The following is a 19,735-nucleotide window of genomic DNA, read 5'->3' as shown; positions in this document are numbered from 1 at the left end:
CTGGATCTTTCATCCAACAGAATGAACATTCCTGTTTAAATACTGCTATTATTCTGATTGCTAGTGCATTTAGTGTTCAAAGTGTCTTGAATTTTTGTGGGTGGTTAAAATTGACTAATGAGAACAAAAGCTAATTATGTATATTGGACATGAGTTCTGCCGCAGACTTGAGTTGTCATCACTGACACTAAGGATTGCAAATGCAAATACTTAGGTCCAATTTTGGACCCAAGTTTTTATACCCAAGGAGGTTTCCTGCTCTGAGACTTATCTCATTAATGACAGGAATTATGTTAATAAGCTGTTGTGAAACTTTACATTGTCAGGTAATGGAATGATTTGAATCCATGAGCTCATATCTGGACAAAATGATCAGCTGTGTCATTTTCCTTTACTAATTATTTTGATTTTATTTAATATTTGTCATAGGCACATTATAATTCACCTCACCATACAACATGTCCAAGATACAAGAAAATGAAGGAACAAATATCCTTCTTCGCTGTATACTTCAATTTTCTTTCCCAGGAAGAAACTCTTAAATTTTTTTCTGTTTTTACTTATTTGCATTTTCACATGAACTTGCAATACACAAATGCAAAAACATTTACTTAAACATACATGATTTCTTACCATGGCTTGTTCAACCTGTTTATTTTTTACTTAACATATTTTCCAGAAACATATATTAGTACTGTTACAAATTTGTAGTCTTTGCTTTTAATGTTTGCATATATTTCTGAATATGGATGTGAAAAGAATTGAAAACTTCTGATATTTTTAAAATTATGAGTAGGTTGTAAATAAAATATTATGTCTATATTTTGTATATATGTGCAAGTATTTTTCTAAAATAATTTTAAGGTTATTAGTTGATCAAATAGCTCTTAAATTTTTAGAAATGCCACCAAATACTCCTTCAACAATGTGTGGCAAATTTATACTCCTATCAACAGCATTGTACTTATGCATATGCTTGCCTGTAGAATATGTTTTCATTTATTGTAACTCTACTTATTTTTCTTATTTTTAGTACTTTTGTGGATGGGCCTGTTACCAAGGATATGTGTGGGCTTGAATCCTATCTGGTTTCTGGGTCAGAGAGATGGCTTCCAGAACCTTGGTCAGTAAGATTGCAACTGGGACGAGGGTCTGCTTCAAGGTCTACGGTTGGGTCACAGAAGGCACACCTGTTACTAGGTTTGTGGATGAGAGTTGCTCCCACCAGGTCTCTGGGAGGTGTCCTGCCAGGTCACTGAGTAGGTCCTACATCAGGCAAGAGTGGCCCTGTACCAAGGCTGAGCAGAGTGGGAATTAAGTCACAGGGCTGCTTCAATGTCCACAATTGGGAGCAAAGTCTGAAACTTGTCACCAGGCATAGAGATGATTGTGACTTCTGCCAAGTTTTGGGGCAGACAGAACTGTCCCTGGACCATGGCTGAGTGGGGCTAGAGCTGGGTCTTAGGACTGCTTCAGGATCCACAGTCAGATCAAGCTCAGTGGGCCTGCATCTAGGGGCAAGAATAGGTGTGTTTCTTTTTGGATCACTTGGCACATTGTGCTTGAGGTGGGACCAATGACAAACAGTACTGAGCTGAACCTGCAGAGGGATGGGGTGTCAGGGGCATTTCTAAGTCTGTAAGCAGGACCACATGGATGAAGGAAGTCATGCCTTTGACAAAACGCCACTAGCAACTTTGGGCTAGACCTGAGTTTCACAACATTTTACCTGCATCCCAAAGCTTACCCAAAAGCACATTTACCAGCTGATGGCTGCCACATTGTTCTCTCTGTGGGGTAGAAATGGAGAAACATCCACCATCTTGCTCAGTCATATATTCTTGATGAAATTGAAAGTATGTTATATTATGGAAGAAAGAAATTTATGAATGAGAATAATTTTGGAGAAGAGAGGGGTCTTGTGGATACTCTGAGAAAGGCTGAAATATATGTGCAGTGTTGCATAATTCACTACATTAGGTGATAACGTCTTGCCACCTATGGGGATTTTATTGAAGACAGGCAGAGATAACACAGATTGAGTTCTAAGCTTACTTTGATACGCTCACTATTTTTAAAATCTGGAAAGATAAAATGTGTTTACCCTTCAAGTCAATATTTTAATACTAAAATATAATAGATTGACAGAGACCTTAGTGAAATATACAATTTTTCAAATTTCTTTTCTATCCTTACACTCTTAAGTAATTCAGAAAAATGTTACAATGGCGATGGATTTCTTTTTATTCCCCTATGTCATTTTCCATCATATTCCTCTTGAGTATGTTTGAAGAGTATATGTCAGAGTCTATGTCTCAATTTGTAAAAAAAAAAAAAAATTACTATTACATAATTTTATTATTAGTGCTTAAATTATCTAGCCAGGTGTTATATAGGCCTCTTTCACTGATGTTTCATAGTTTACCCTATACTCCAAAGATAAAAGAAGTGCAATATGATCTTTAGTCAAGAAGTAAGAAGACCAGATTATTAACCAACAACATTAATCAATGAGTTCACCTTTCTGGTTACCAAATGTTTGGTTCTCTCATACAAAATAAGCTCAACCACTTTGCAAAGAAAAAAAGTCAAAGGTCTCATTCAGTCATGAGTGCTGAGCAGATAACAAGCAAATCTAGAAATACTTTTTTCTTATTTGATGACCTGTGAAATGCAAGTCACTGAAATATCCAAAACATTTGGTGAATCAGGGTCCTGATCACAGCAATAAACAAACTTATAAGGAAAAAAAGAATGAGAGAATATACAGAAATTTGTTCTTAGATATTCTCAAATCTCACTAGGCATGTATTTGTGCACTTCTACATTTTCAATGAAGAAATTCATAAATAAAGTAATTTTTTTTTCTTGCAGCAATTTCTCAGGGGTTTTTTTTTGTGGGGGGGTCATTGTTCTTGGCTTATTCCTCTAGAATGTTCTTCATTTTCCAATATCTTTATCACTCATCTACCATGATAATTGTGGAAAATGATCTTCTTGTGGCTAAGTGGTTTTCTCAATCGCCTTCTTGTGGATGTATAATTGAAGTCTGAGGGTAATAGAATATTGCTTTACAGATATTCACTGGATTCTCCTGATCTCTAATGGAGAAATGAACTTCTCACCCAATACATATGGGCCTAGCCACCTGCTTATTTGCTTTGCTCAATGCCATATGGCTGAAAGTGTCTGTTTACCAATTCCAGGCTGAAGACTTCAGAGACATCATGTTTTTCTCATTCTTCTGTTGCTTCCTTCATCAGTATGAGAAGAAAATGCTTGAGTAGCTTGTCTCTTCCAATACTTTATTTTCTTTGTGCCTGATTTCTAGCTGTCTCATGGGAACTGGAACAATGGAAAGTCTTAGCTACTGCCAGAGACCCCAATTAAAACAGAGAAAGAGGTAAAGAAAGAAAATATATGTTGGATTATGTCCTACAGAACTTTGAAACTTTCACTACAGCTGCCATTGGGATTTCCTACGAAAGCCATCTGTCAGGGGATCATGGGAATAATAGTATCCTCAGCTACAGAACACTGCAGAGTAAAGGCAGTGAAAGTATCTGAAAATAAATAATGACCTGTATTATACTATTTGTGAGTGTTTTTCTATCTCTTGATGTTTTTTCCATAAAATTTATTTTGCTTATTATCACAGAAGCTAAATCCATTTACTATTGACTTACTATTTGCCTGATGAAATATGTCTCATTCCTTATTTATCACACATTCTGTATGTTTTCATTTTATATATGCCCAGTTGAAACAATATTTTTTCTCCAGTCTAGATTATTTGCTTTTTACTTGTAGCATTAAGTATGTTTACGTTTGCTGAAAGAAATGACATAGTTGGATTCATTTCTACCATTTTTTTAGTGCTTTCCAATTATCTGCCTTCTCTATGTCCACATTTATCTCATCGTTGTCTTCTTTAGATGGATTATTTTCCTCATTTCATGCTTGCTTTGTATTGCTTAAGACAAAATGTACTATGATTCTATATTTGTTAATGATTATCTAAGACATTTTTCTGTGCAATTCATCTATCAATACTAATTTTATTTCAACTTTATAATGTCAAACATTATAAATATATTATATAATTTAACTCAGGTCATCACATTGTGGCTGTGTAACAAACCACACAAAATTTACTGATTTAAAACCATAACATACTATACAAAACAATAATATAATAATATAATGTTTTTCTCATCATTTCTCAAATATTATTGTTTTCTTCCCAGTGTTTTGAAATGGCTGGGTTCAGTGCAGTTCCTCTCTTTTGGGGAACTTTCACTAGAAGTGGCAGTTAGAAGCTGGTTGGAGTCATCTTAAATATCTACTGAGCTGAGTATTTAAGAAGCTTTCTTCCCTTATATGTGCGGTGGCTCAGTGATGATCCACATGGCCTCTACCTCCAGCAAAGAAGCTTGGACTTTTAAATGACTGACAAAATCTCAACTGAGTTCTCAGCACTCAACTCAGTGCTGTTCATTGAAACAGACCATTTTCTCCAGTGTTCCTGGACTTACTGTTGGAAGGGGAGATTCTTTCTAGTATACCCTAACATTGAGGGTGTAGGAGAGATCTCCTATCTGTTTATCATCTTTCGTGTGCCTTGTAGTGTCTCTCCTTTTTACTGTGCCACACAAGGCCATGGAACAGATAGCATTTTGTTTATTTCCTGTGCCTAACATCCTTGGTGAGGATACTCACTGATGCTTAATTTTTCTAGGTTTCTGCTTTCACATAAATTTCTGCTTCTGATAGGAATAAGTTTAGGTATGGTTAAGATTTAAATTTGTGTGTATATTTGTGTATGTATATACCTGTGGGGAGAGAGAAAGAGAGAGATCCAATATAGATGTAGATACCTATTTCCCTATCAGTCTGTCTATTCATCTAACTCTGTAGATTGGTTGTGTAACTAGTCTGCCACACATCGTGACAGTGAATCATTCTCATTTCATTTTCATGATATTCAAATGAAATTAAATTTTTTTTTTGAACTGCAGGAAAGTTATTTTCATGAACTTAGTAGCTATGCCTTGGAGAGTCTACCTTACAAGGGCATGTGTTCTTATCCACAGATAATAACTCCTGGTTATCTCATACTAAATTCTAAATGTTTTTTCCTGAATTACGTTTAAAAAGTTTGTTTGTAAAACATCTAAGAAACTGTTAATAAAGATGAAGTTTTAAGATATTTCTATTATTGTAAAATACCTCCAAACAGATAGTATAACAGTATTCTATCAGTACAATAGTTCCAGATTTTGTGAAGTAATTTAAAAATGATATTGACATCTTTCTCATGGATTTAAGGGAAAACATGTTGTTTGAATTACTGGTATAGTTATTATTTCTGTATCTCATCCTGCTTATGCCTAACACCAAGCTTGAGGTGTTTCTGCCAAAAAAAATTGCGTACACACAGTGAGTTTTCTATGAACCTTATTTGAGTTCACTCCCTGAGACAAAAGCCACAGCTACAAACCCCTTTGAAACATGCCCTTTTGCTATCATGAGATTCCTGTGAAGCTGCAGCACTACGATGCCCTAAAGATTTATTAGAAGCGCTTCTTTTTACTGAAAAGATTCTAAAAGACATAACCTTAAGATTCTAACAGGGCTTATTGTTTTCCTATGGGGACTTATAAGTCTTAGGTTTTTCTGAATTTTTGTTTTGTTTCATTTCATTGGATTTTTTTTTTTTTGAGGAAGATTGACTCTGAGCTAATGTATGTTGCCCATCTTCTTTTTGCTTGAGGAAGATTGTTGGTGAGCCAACATCTGTGCTAATCCTCCTCAACTTTTTTGGATGTGAGATGCTGCCACAGCCTGGCTTGATGATCAATGTGTAGGTCCTTGTCTGGCATCTGAACTGGTGAACACCCAGCTGCCAAAGTGGAGCATGTGAACCTAATTACTATGCCACCAGACTAGCCCCTGGATTGTCCTGAAGTTTTAACAAGTGATTTTACAGCCCCGATCTCTATTCAATCTTTGGTCTGAGCCCCATTCTTGAGGAGACTTTGCTGAGATAAGCTATTTATTTTGGAACCCAGAACTTCCTAACTGCTTATATTAACATTTTTTTTCTTTAGCATATCTAAATCCTCTCATATTATCTCCTGGGCCATGTGTAGACAGGTGGAATTTTCAGTATTCCCTCTGGAAATCTTTTTAGCAAGGTCACTGAGTTCTTTATGTTCCTTTCAATGTTTTACTTATTACTATAGATTTTCTTTCACTTTATGAAAATGGTTCCCTTTTCCTCGAGGTTTTAAGGATATCTTTCCAACTTCTCTCGAAGGCCTCAGCAATGGTCCTCTCAAGGCTCTTACATGTCTGATAACAGTCTCTTTGAGGTAATTTTGTACTCAGCCTGCCTCATAATCCTATGACAACATTAGATGGTATTACTGTTAGTGTTGGAGACACCCCTCTTCCAATTACAAAAATGTGTTCTAGTTACTATTGTTGCATATCAAGTCAGTCCAAATCTTAGTGATTTAATACAACAGCACTAATTATTTTCCCCCTGAAATGGCTGTATTTACAATGTAGTTCTTTCATTTCTTTCCTTTTTTAAAATAAATTATCCTAGATTGATGTCAGCATCATGGCAGAGTGAACTTGCCTGGGACTCTCTCCCCTCCAACATACAACAAGAAGCAACTATATTCCAACAAAAAATATCATAATAGAACAGGAATCCTTGGAGACACATAGGAGGCAAACGATGGAGGACAGAGAGGCTGGAGCCCCCCTCAGAGGAGCTGGAATGGGGTAAGAGAGAACTTTGCTCCCTCCCCTAAATGCTTGGATTGCTGCCAAGGGAGGCTCCATGAGGTAAGCTGAAGGTGGAGGGCTCAGAATATGTGGCTCTTAATGCCCATCTAGTGGCAATAGGCTGTAACTGCTACCGAATAATATTACAATGGGGAAAAATCATACTTCCAGTATGAGGCAGTTCATAAAAGCTCCAGACCAGAGGGAAAACAATAATTACACAGAATTATGTCCTGCAGACTCAGAAATAAGTAAAGTAAATGACAATGAATTCAGAATAACTATCATCAAAAACATCAATGAGGTAAAAGAAAATATAGAGAAACACTTCAACAAGTTCTGGGGCTACTTCACAAAGGAGATTGAAACTATAAAGAAGAATCAATCAGAAATATGAGAGATGAAAAATACAATGGAAGAAATCAAACATAATATGGATTCCTTGAATGCTCGTGTGGACATCTTAATGGAGCAAATCAGCATAATCAAAGATAAACATGTTGAAAGGCTCCAGAAAGGGGAGGAGAGAGAACTAAGACTAAAAAAGTTGTGAAGAAAATCGAGAAACAGCCAACTCAATGAGGGAATGCAAGATAAGAATTTTAGGTATACAAGAAGGTGAAGAGAAGGACAATGGAGCAGAAAATGTGCTCAAAGAAGTAATAGGAGAGAACTTCTTAAATCTAGGGAATGAGAGAGAAATGTGTGTGGAGGAAGCTTTCAGGTCTCCTAGATATGTCAATGTAAAAAGACCTACTGCAAGGCATATAGTAGTAAAACCGGCAAAAATGAATGACAAGGAAAAAATACTCATGGTAGCAAGGCAGAAGAAAATAACCTACAAAGGAACCCCTATCAGACTTTCAGCAGATTTCTTTGCATAAATTTTACAAGCTAGGCGAGATTGGAAGGTCACATTCAAAACTTTAAAAAATAAAAATCTTCAGCCAAGAATATTCTATCCATCAAAAATATCCTCCAGATATGAGGGAGAAATTAAATCTTTCCCAGACAAAAAAAGCTAAGGGAGTTCATAGCCATGAGACCCCCCCACACACACAAGAAAGCCTCAAGAAGGCCTTATACCTGAAAAAAGAAAAAAAGGGAGAAAGGGGTCACAAAACACACAGTAAGGAGACAAATAGATAGAATCAGGACAGGATAGCAAAGAGTCAGTTATAGCATTATGATAAAGAGAAGGAAAACACAAAAAACAAAGACAATCTTTTCACTTCAACCACAAACTCAACACAAGTTGGAATAAGATATGAAAATAATAACTTAGGAGGGGAGGAGTAAAGGGATTGAATCAGTTTAGGCTAAGGAAATAAGAGGCCACCAGAAATTGGACTATCTTATGCATGAGATTCTGAATACAAAGTTCAGGTTAGCCACTAAACTAAAAAGCAGAACAGAAACACAAAGAATAAATAAGGAAAAAACTAAGAAACACAGCATAAAGAACTGAAGAAGTCAATGGGTAGACCAGAACACACAGGACGACAAACAAAGGCAATTCAGGAAAACTGGAAAATGAGTGACAGAATGACAGCATTGAGCCTTCATACACCTATAATCACCCTCAATGTAAATGGATTGAACTCTCCAATAAAAAAGACACAGAGTGCCAAGATGGATTAAAGAACAAGATCCAACAATCTGTTGCCTCCACAAAAGACATCTCACCTCCAATGACAAATACAGGCTCAGAGTGAAGGGGTGAAAGATGATACTCCAAGCTAATGGCAAACAAAATAAAGCAGGCATCACAATAGTTACATCAGACAAAGTAGATTTCAAGATAAAGTATGTAAAGAGAGAAAATGGGGGCAGTATATAATGATCAAAGGAACACTACATCAAGAAGAAATAACGCTTGTAAATTTCTATGCACCCGACACAGAGGCACAAAAGTTCAGAAAGCAACTATTAACAACCTAAAAGAAGATATCAAAAATAACAAAATGATATTAGGGAACCTCCACACCCCACTCAGATCATTGGGCAAGTCATCCACACAGAAAATCAAAAAGGAAACCGTGGAATTAAAGGACAAGCTAAAACAGTTGGAATTAATAGACATATATAGAACACTCCATCCAAAAACAGCAGAATACACATTCTTGTCAAGTGTGCACAGAACATTCTCAAGGCTAGACCATAAGTTGGGAAACAAGGCAAGCCTCTATAAATTTTCAAAAATGGAAATAATAACAAGCATCTTCTCTGATCATAATCCTATGAAGCTAGAAATTAGTTACCAGAAGAGGGCTGAGAATGGGACAAAGATGTTGAGACTAAGCAATATGCTATTGAACAAGCAATGGATGATGTAGGAAATTAAAGAAGAAGTGAAAAAACATCTGGAGACAAATGAAAATGATAACAAGCTATACCAGCTCATATGAGATAGAGCAAAACCTTTATTAAGAGGAAAAGTCATCACAATACAAGCACAGCTTAACAAACAAGAAAAATCCCAAATAAGCAATCCCAAATTACAGCTAACTGAATTAGAGAAAGAAGAGCAAGCAAAGCCAAAAGTCAGCAGAAGGAGAGAAATAATAAAAACCAGAGCAGAAATAAATGGTATTAAAACAAAAAGGGCAGTAGAAAGGATCAATGAAACAAAAGAGCTGGTTCTTTGAGAAGATAAATAAAATTGACAAACCCCTAGGCAGGCTTACAAAGAAAAAAAGAGTGAAAGCTGAAATAAACAAAACCAGAAATGAAAGAGGAGAAGTAACAATAGACTCCACAGAAATACACCGGCTTATAAGAGAATACTATGAAAAACTATATGCCAACAAAATAGATAATCTAGAGGAAATGAATAAATTCTTAGACTCTTACAACATCCCAAATCTGAGTCCAGAAGAAGCAGACAATCTAAACAGACCAATCACAAGGAAATAGATTGAAACAGCAATCAAAAGCATCGCAAGGAATAAAACCCCAGGACCAGATGGCTTTCCTGGGGAATTCTACCAAACTTTTAGACAGGATTTAAAACCTATCCTTTTCAAGCTATTCCAAAAAATTAGGGAGGATGGAACACTTTCTAACACATTCTATGAGGCCAACATCACTCTGAGACCAAAGCATGACAAGGACAGCATGAAAAAGGAGACATACAGGCCAATGTAGCTGATGAACATAGATGCAAAGATTCTCAACAAAATTTTGGCAACCCAAATTCAGCAATACATCAAAAGGATCATACATCATGATCAAGTGGGAATTATACCAGGGACACAAGGAAGGTTCAACATCTGCAAATCTATCAACGTGATACACCACATCAACAAACAGAAATAAAGCCCACATGATCATCCCAATAGATGCAGAGAAAAAATTTGACAAGATCCAACAGCCATTTATGATAAAAACTCTGAACAAAATGGGGATAGAAGGAAATTACCTTCAAATAATAAAGGTCATATATGACTAACCCACAGCCAACATCATACTCAATGAGGAACAACTCAGCACCATCCCCCTGAGAACAGGAACGAGACAAGGATTACGTCTACCACAACTCCTATTCAACATATTGCTGAAGGTTTTGGGCAGAGCAATTAGGCAAGAGAAAGGAATAAAAGCAATCCAAATAGGGAGGGAAGAAGTCAAACTCTTGCTGTTTACAGAGGACATGATGTTATATATAGAAAACCCCAAAGAATCCATGGAAAACTTTTAGGAGTAATCAACAACTACAGCAAAGTAGCAGGGTACAAAATCAACTTACATAAATCAGTAGCATTTCTATACTCTAACAACAAACTAACAGAAAAAGAACTCAAGAACACAATACCATTCACAATTGCAACAAAAAGAATAAAATACCTCTGGTTGAATTTAACTAAGGAACTGAAATCTATACAATGAAAATTACAATGCTTTTCTGGAAGAAATGGATGACGACATAAAGAGATGGAACGACATTCCACATACATGGATTGGAAGAATAAACATAGTTAAAATGTCCGTTCTACCTAAAGCAATCTACTGATTCAATGCCATCCCAATCAGAAGCCCAATGACATTCTTTACAGAAGTAGAACAAAGAATCCTAAAATTCACATGGGGCAACAAAATACCCCGAATTGCTAAAGCAATCCTGAGAAAAAAGAATAAAATTGGAGGCATCACAATCCCTGACTTCAAAACATACTACAAAGCTAAAGTAATCAAAACAGCATGTTACTGGTACAAAAACAGGTGCACAGATCAATGGAACAGAATTGAAAGCCCAGAAATAAAACCACACATCTATGGACAGCTAATCTTCGACAAAGGAGCTGAGGACCTACATTGGAGAAAAGAAAGTCTTTTCAAAATTGGTGCTGGGAAAACTGGAAAGCCACATATAAAAGAATGAAAATTGACCACTCTTTCTTACCATTCAGCAAAATAAATTCAAAATGGATCAAAGACCTAAAGGTGAGACCTGAAACCATAAGGCTTCTAGAAGAAAATGTAGGCAGTACACTCTTTGACATCAGTATTAAAAGGATCTTTTCAGACACCATGTTTTCCCAGTGAAGGGAAACAATAGAAAAAATAAACAAATGGGACTTCATCAGACTAAAGTGTTTCTTCAAGGCAAATGAAAACAGGATTGAAACAAAAAAAAACAACCCACTAAATGGGAAAAAATATTTGCAGGTCATACATCTAACAAAGGCTTAATGTTCATAATATATAAAGAGCTCACACAACTCAACAACAAAAAATCAAACAACCCGATCAAAAAATGGGCAGGAGACATGAACACACATTTCTCCAAAGAAGATATCCAGATGGACAATAGGCACATGAAAAGATGTTCATCATCTCTGCTCATCAGGGAAATGCAAATCAAAACTGCACTAAATATCACCTTACACCCATTAGAATGACAAAAATATCTAAAACTAATTGTAGCAAATGTTGGAGAGGTTGTGGAGAAAAAGGAACCCTCATACACTGCTGCTGGGAAGGCAAACCGGAGCAGCCACTATGGAAAACAGTATGGAGATTCCTCAAAAGATTAAAAATAGAACTACCATACGACCCAGGAATCCCACTACTGGTATCTATGTAAAAAACTTAAAGTCAGCAATTCCAAAAGTCCTATGCACCCCAATGTTCATTGCAGCATTATTTACAATAGCCAATACGTGGAAGCAACCTAAGTGACCATCAAGAGATGATTGGATGAAGAAGATGTGGTATATATATATATACAATGGAATACTACTCAGCCATAAAAAAGAATCAAATCCTCCTATTTGCAACAACATGGATGGAGCTTTAGGGAATCATGTTAAGTGAAATAAGCCAGATAGAGAAGGAGAGTCTCTGTATGACAGCACTTATATGAGGATGTTAAAAATGTACACCAAGAGAACAGATTTGTTGCTACCAGGGGAAAGGTGGGGTGGGGGTGGGCACAAAGGGTGAAGAGGTTCACATACAACATGACTGACAAACAATAATGTACAACTGAAATTTCACAAGATTGTAACTTCTCATTAACTCAATAAACATTAAAAAGTTTAAAAAAATTATTTTACTGAAGTTATATTGACTTATAACATTGTGTAAATTTCAGGTGTACACTATTATATTTCAGTTTCTGTATGCACTGCATCTTGTTCACCATCAATAGTCTAGTTTTTATCCATCACTATATATATGTGCCCCTTTACTACTTTCACCCTCCCCTCACCACCTTCTCCTCTGGTAACCACTGGTCTGTTCTCCTTATCCATGTATTTATCTTCCCCATATGAGTGAAATCATATGGTGTTTGAAATTGTCTGACTCATTTTGATTAACATAATACCCTCAAGGTCCATTCATGTTGTCACAAATGGGATGATGTTTTCCTCTTTTATGGCTGAGTAGTATTCCATTGTATGTATATACCACATCTTCTTTATCTTTTCGTCCATTGATGGGCACTTCGGTTGCTTCCACATCTTGGCTATGATGAACAATTCTGTGATGAATATTGGGGTATGTAAGCATTTTTGATTTATTGATTTCATGTTCTTTGGATAAATCCCCAGTAGTGGATTAGCTGGATCAGACTGTGTTTGTATTTTTAATTTTTTGAGAAACCTCCATACTGTTTTCCATGCCAATTGTACAAGATTACATTCCCAGTAGTGGATTGCCAGCTTGTCTCCATAGTTTTAACAGAATTCAGTCAGAGCAAACAGCACGTACAAAATCCAGAAGAGGAAAAAAAAAATATTTGTGTCTTGGAACTTCCCAAAGTTTGAAGTGGCTCCTGCTTAGATTGTGATTGGGGCAAGAACAGATAATCACCAATTTTACATGCTACTCAAAAATATTTAGATTTTTATTCATAGGTAATGGGTATCAATGACAGATTTTCAATGATCATCACTGGATGTAATTTCTAGGCCATGCTGTTGTCTTTCCCATTGGTTTGGGGGTTAAAGCCCTACAGGTCGCTGAATAGAGGCTTTGCAGAGCCCCAGGGGTGCTGTAATGTGGCTGTGGGCATGGGGGCAAATGAGACAGCAATGTTGTGGGGTTTTCTGCAAACTTTTAGAGGCAGCCCAAACTCAACTGCGTTTTCAGAGATACCATCATTATATCTGATAAATATAAAAACAGGCATTCTAGACCCTTCTGGTCACTCTTCCAAGCAAGGCTTATGACAGGTTCTCCAATGAATTTGCAGCAATATCTCAAGAATAATTCTACCTCTATTCTTTGTAAAATTCATAGAAGAAAGGCACAGAGTCTTTTCCCCATGTAAATAGACTTTCACACATCCACAATGAAGGGCATAGTATGGAATCCAATGTTTCATATTGTGCCATTGTTGTAAATCAGTTTTGTATAAAAATTTGCATTGGCACTCAGTGCTAGTATGCATGTTCATGCTAAGAAGGTCTGTGAATTCAAAGGTCTTCTACAAACACACCACTGTAGCATAAGGAGGAACAAAAATGTCATACAAGGGGATTTTTTTTCTGCTCTCTATAAGATTTAAAGGAAGAGAAGGGACATAGTTATTGTACTAATTAGTGGCAGGGTGGGAGGCAAATCAGGAAGAATCCATGATGATATTTGAAGAGGGTTTCTTAGGAGTGCAAACAGCAAGAGGCAAAGCACTCTATAAATAATTAGAAAGTTTAGCCTTATTTTGTTTTAGAAATGAACGTTTTCAAAGTTTATAAGTAAAGAAGTCAATATGGTAAAACTGAGTTCTTTATAAATAAAACTTTTTAAATAAAAAATTATGTAAAATTTGCTGAAAAGCAGATTTTCCCAGATGAACGTGATGGTATCAGTCACAGGTGCCACATCCAACACCCTCCCCAGCCCTGTTGAGGTGGGCTTTCCTTACCACTCCATCACCCTCAGACTCATTCTCATCACTTTGCTGGTGGGAATTCTTTTCAATCCAGGTATTAGATCTCTTCCTCATTTGTTTCTCTTGCTAGCTCCTGCATTACTCCAGTAGCATCTGAAACCTGACATACCTTGTATAAACATATACTCATTTTCTCTGCTGCCTCTTTCAGCTTGATTTTGTTAATATAGTACCTGCAATTCCTAGAATTGCCCTGAAAAAAGTGCATTCTGGTGAAAGAAAAACAGATTTGAAGCTGAAAGAGATCTCTGTTCAAACACTTATGCTCTGATATACCACTTATGTGAAGCTGGTGACCTATGTGAGCCTGTCTGCCTATGGTCTTGTGAGTGAGATGAGTCCCTCATCAAGCTTATATGAGATATTGTACTTGGAGAGTCTGGCATCTAATATGTACTCAAGAAATGTTTGTACAAACCCTTCACACCTCAATCACATAATGCTCTTGAGAGAAAGAAATTGTAAATCTTTGGAGACATATACAGTTCAATCGTGTGCAGGTGCTAATTATTCTGATGTTTCCTTATCTCCAATGTGCATTCAACATGGAGATGTTCAGAAGTAAAGATTTTCCTTCTAATTATGTGCCAGGAGATTTATGAAGATAATCACAAATTATCTGCTGTATTCAAGATGAGGCTGTCTGAGGAAGAATAATTATTCATTCCTAGATTGGTTATTTATCTTCTGTGTCTGGTTGTTTCAATTACTTCACCAGCATTGTTCAGTTACCTAATTGTAGAGAGAGATTTTAAGTTATAAAGACCTACCTTGCCAAAGTTTGCCAAGGACATTAAAAAATTCTAAAAAATACAGTATCATCAGTCACTATTGCAAAGGTAATAGAAAGCATGCCTTATAATGGCCCCACCACATTGTATAAATACATAGACAATGCAGCAAACAATGAGATATAATATTTGGATGATCTTCCTCCTTTCTTGTTTTTTATTTCTTTTTATTTTTTTGAGACAGTTTAGACCTGATCTAACATCTGCCATTTATCCTTCCCATTTTGCTGAGGAAAAGTGACCCTGAGCTAACATCTGTGCCCATCTTCCTTAACTTTATATGTAGGATGCTTGCCACAGCATGGCCTGACAGGTGGTGGACAGGTCCACAACCAGGATCCAAACTGGTGAACCCCGGACTGCAGAAGCCGAGTGTGCGAACTCAAATGCTCCGCCACTGAGCCTGCCCAATCCTCCTTCTTTCTTTATGAGAAAATTAAAATAAAGATAAGATATTTGAAAGTAACTCTAGACATCATTTAAATTGCTGGAATTAGAATTCTGTCTCTATCCATCATACATCAAGTCCCCTCCAGTGTAAGCAAAGATAAGGTATTAGAATGGGCTTTGAGAATAGTAGTGACTCTTCTTTGAAAGCACAGACTATGATTAATGCATCGTTGAAAATCCTCTCCTCTCTGTCCCTCTGCAGGTGATATCTATACTGACAAATTTGAATTTAGATTTTGTCAAAAAAGTATGCCCCTAAGTCAATTCACTATAACTTTTGTCTATGAGCTCATAGAATTAAATGTTTGAAAACACTTGGGAGGCTACCCTATCTATCAAATAATTATTTCCCTATCTAATACCTAACCAAGTGATAATTTTCCCTCTGTCTCAACAACAACAAACATAAGTTTTAGAATGTCTTCTTTATATTGAACCCAGACATATTTTCCTAAAGCTTCCATCTATAAATAATATTTCTACTTTAATTGTGAACTGTAAAATTGTTTAATTCTGCCCATAAAATCATCCATGTTTAGCTTCTCTAAATCAGGTGAGATGTCCCCACTTGTTTTTCATTACTTTCTCTTGGAATAACTCTAGAACCTTACAACATTCTCCATTGATCTTATGCCACGTTATCTAGGAGCTTCTTAAACAAAGCCCTCAAATTGAAGGCACTGTGCTTCAGAATAGAGGCAGGTCAAGCACTCTGTTCCCATGCTTACCATGGGAGACTTCCATCAATTTAAATACACTTCCTTCCCCTTAATTATCTTGTAAACAAGTACATTTGGTAGGGCAAGTCTTTACCACTCTCTGTGCCTAGAGCAGCAGGAAAGAACCGTATATACATGTCTGGCATCCATATCCAGACCTTCTGGGTGAAGCCGATGCTGTCACAGTGACCTTAAGCTAGGTGACCTTGAGTGAATCATTTACTTTCCAGGCCTCAGCTTTCATATTTGTACGTTCACGCCCAACACATAGAGCTCTTGTGCAGGTAAGATAAAGTAATGCATGTGAAACACAAAACATTGTGATTCCAACTAAAGAAATGTTTACCAGTTGTAAGCTCTATTATAATAAAATTATTATTTTGCATTTACAGTGAAGTTAGGCTGTTCTTACAATGAGATATTATCACTTCTCTTAAATTTAAATGACTTTTAGCAACATTTGGTTTGACTTAAAATTACCATTAAATATTTCTATTTTTCAAATAATCCATAATATAATTGTGACAAATAATTTAAAAATTTCAAATTTCTCTAAGTACTGATAAATAAATTAGTCATAAGCCTATGAAGAAAACTTGAAAGCTAACTCTACTGTGAAATGCAAAAGAGGAATTTTAAAATATTTCTGAATGAAAGTTTGAATATTTAAAAATATCTGTGAATTGTTCTGGTGTGATACACATAAATGGATCTTAATTTTTAATGCAACAACATAACTGTAAATTAATATGCAATAAGTTTTTGTAAAAATATATTTATAATATTTTAAATGAGAACAAAATTTTTGCTATACTGTGAAATAAAATACACAGCAAATGGCCACAATTGAATATTCTTAGAATATTTTGCATATTGTTCTTCAAGAAGTCATGCTGTTTGTGAGAGATAAAAGGCTATTGGAAAAAATACCAAGTTATGGTGCATTTGAAGGTTCTAAGTGTTTATGTCATTGATACCATATGAAACTTACAACTGTATACAATGTTTTGTAATTTATGTATTTCATTATATATGTTTTTAATCAGCATTAGCCACTTCACCCTTAGAGAGGATATTTATCTACCTTTCCTGTAGCATCTTCTTACCACAGAGAAGAAACATACATCCCTGTCAGCACATGGCTATTAGAGGAAGTTTCCTGGTGTACCCTATCTGCCATAGCTTGCTCTTGCAGGGTAGCCTCGCTAACTTGTGAAGCCTGACACTTTCAGGTTCTGGGTATCCAGGTTGCTCATGCTCCCTGGGCTCTTTGGCTGGCTCTTCATCATGTGTAGGCAGTTATGGTCTTTGTAGGCCTGGGTATCATCTCATCTCCATATATCCAGCTATGGTTGATGTGTACAGAAGTTCTATTATTTAATTTCTGCAGCTGTCAGAGAAAGTGGATATATAATCTGCTTCACGGGCCTTATAGTTCCTCTTGTTTTCTTTCTGCAAACTTGCAAGAATTGTAAGATCTAGATTTTTGATCAGGTATGAAGAGCTTACATCAAACAATGGACTGTAATGCGGTCAATAAATGGAGTTTATTTTCAAAATTTAACAAGAGAAAAGATCTATGATATAAATTAGCTGTAAAGTAACAGCAAAAAAAGCCGAGACATAAGCTATATAAATTTAGCTGTAAAAAAAGCCAAGTTATAAGCTATAAAATAGTCTATATTGCACCACCCCATATGGGAGACCCACAAAAAAGGTTTGAACGGCAAGATATCAGGTGTCTAACTCTGGGAAAGAGTACAATGATTTCCACCCCTAAGTAACTTGGGCATTCTTTCTGGTAGCCTTTTACTTCCCATAAGCACCATGGCTTCTGACGGCACAATATACAATGTATCTTAAGGAATGTTCAATTATGATCACTTGCTGTGCATCTTATTTCATGGTGGTTTCTCACTTAAAATAATACCAACGTATTTTAGGCTATAATTTACTGCATATTAATTAAGATTACGTTATTGAGTTAAGAACAAACAGCCATCAAACAGCCATGTATGTGCATCACATTGAAGCAAATTTACTGATAGTTTCATTTTTCTTTCTGTTTCCAAGCTTTCTGTAAAATACACACATAAATAATATTATTTTGAAAAAATGTATATCAAGTAAATCAAATACCAATAAAGGAGGTTTTAATGAAATTCCATACACTTGGTTCCATACACTGGATTTGTTCTTTTAAAATCCTGCTATATTTAAGATGGGTTGAAAACTTTTCTTTTCCAACTCTTGTTCTGAAACTCATGTTATGGCAGCCTCTCAGACCAATTCAGATATTGCATTTTCTTTGCTAAACTGAAAGAGTCACACTTAGAATCAGTTTTTTTACAGATTGTTTTCATTGCATGAATTAATTTTCAGTTATGAATTATGCTCCTTTTTTTATTTAACCACACCCATAATTAAAGTGTGATGGAGAAATGGCATTCAACAAAAAGCAGCTGTCATACATTCAGTCCTCAAGATAGGGTGTTCACTAATGTCCTGCTTCCTACATTTTAGACAAAGACTCTTTTGTTTGATTCAATTTTTAATTCAACATTATTGAGACTGATCTTAATTTCAATAAAAAATACACTTCTAAAAGAAAATGACAATTGCATCTATCTTGCTTGTGTTATCAACATCTAAGCCTCAATGGGCAGAGTCAAATCTCAGAAGATTGTTTCCATTATTTACTAACTTGATTGGCAAATTACAGAAGAATATCTGGGGAACAGGATTCTCAGAAGGGTCAGGTCCCCAAGAAATCCAGAGTCATTGAAAAGAGAAATCAGTTTCACTCAGCATCGAACCCCAGCAGAAGATGGCAAATCCCCACTCACCTCAAGAAAGCACAGCCCAAATTTGGGTTAGAAGAGGGCATGACAGATTTTGGAGCAGGAAGGATTTAGGACTCTCTATGCTGGGGAGATAGACAGGTAGGGGAGGCTCATGCAGACAGGCCTCAAGGTTTGCGGAAGGAAATCAACATGGTTTGTGTTTTAATGCCACATGACATAAAATTTGTTGTATTAGTTGTTGTGGTTGTGGATGTAGAATTCTAAAATTACACAGATTTCATTAAATTGTTGCTCATTAGCAAGGCAATTTTAGCTTTTGCTGACGCTCTATCTATATGAAAACAAACTAAAGGATCATGCCTAAATTTTCTGTTATTTCAAACAGTAATAGCTTAAAAAGTAACCAAGACAGAATTCTCCAGAAGTCAAAAGGCCATTCAGTTGACTCTAGACGAGATTGCATATAAGAACAATAACATTATTGGTTATGTTTATTTTCACATAATTTCAAAGAAAGTTACAAAATTAGATGTGAGGTTACGCTGGTTTCTCTAATACTGAAGTGGACTCAGCATTATGGGAGGCAGAATTTTTCTTTTTTCTTAACTTCAACGTAATTAACGCAATTCTAGCACTTAAAAATAATCACTATTTAAGTAATCAGCATTTCAATAGGTAGTGAGTTCTTCATTACTGAAAGTATTTAAGTAAAGAGTGGTGATTAACAAAGTCCAGTTGCCTTGTGCACTTGCATGTTCATTGTGGGCAGTACTT

The sequence above is a fragment of the Equus caballus genome, chromosome 14 (assembly GCF_041296265.1).
Source record: "Equus caballus isolate H_3958 breed thoroughbred chromosome 14, TB-T2T, whole genome shotgun sequence".
NCBI classification, from domain to species: domain Eukaryota; kingdom Metazoa; phylum Chordata; class Mammalia; order Perissodactyla; family Equidae; genus Equus; species Equus caballus.
Note: the sequence above shows the minus strand (reverse complement) of the source record.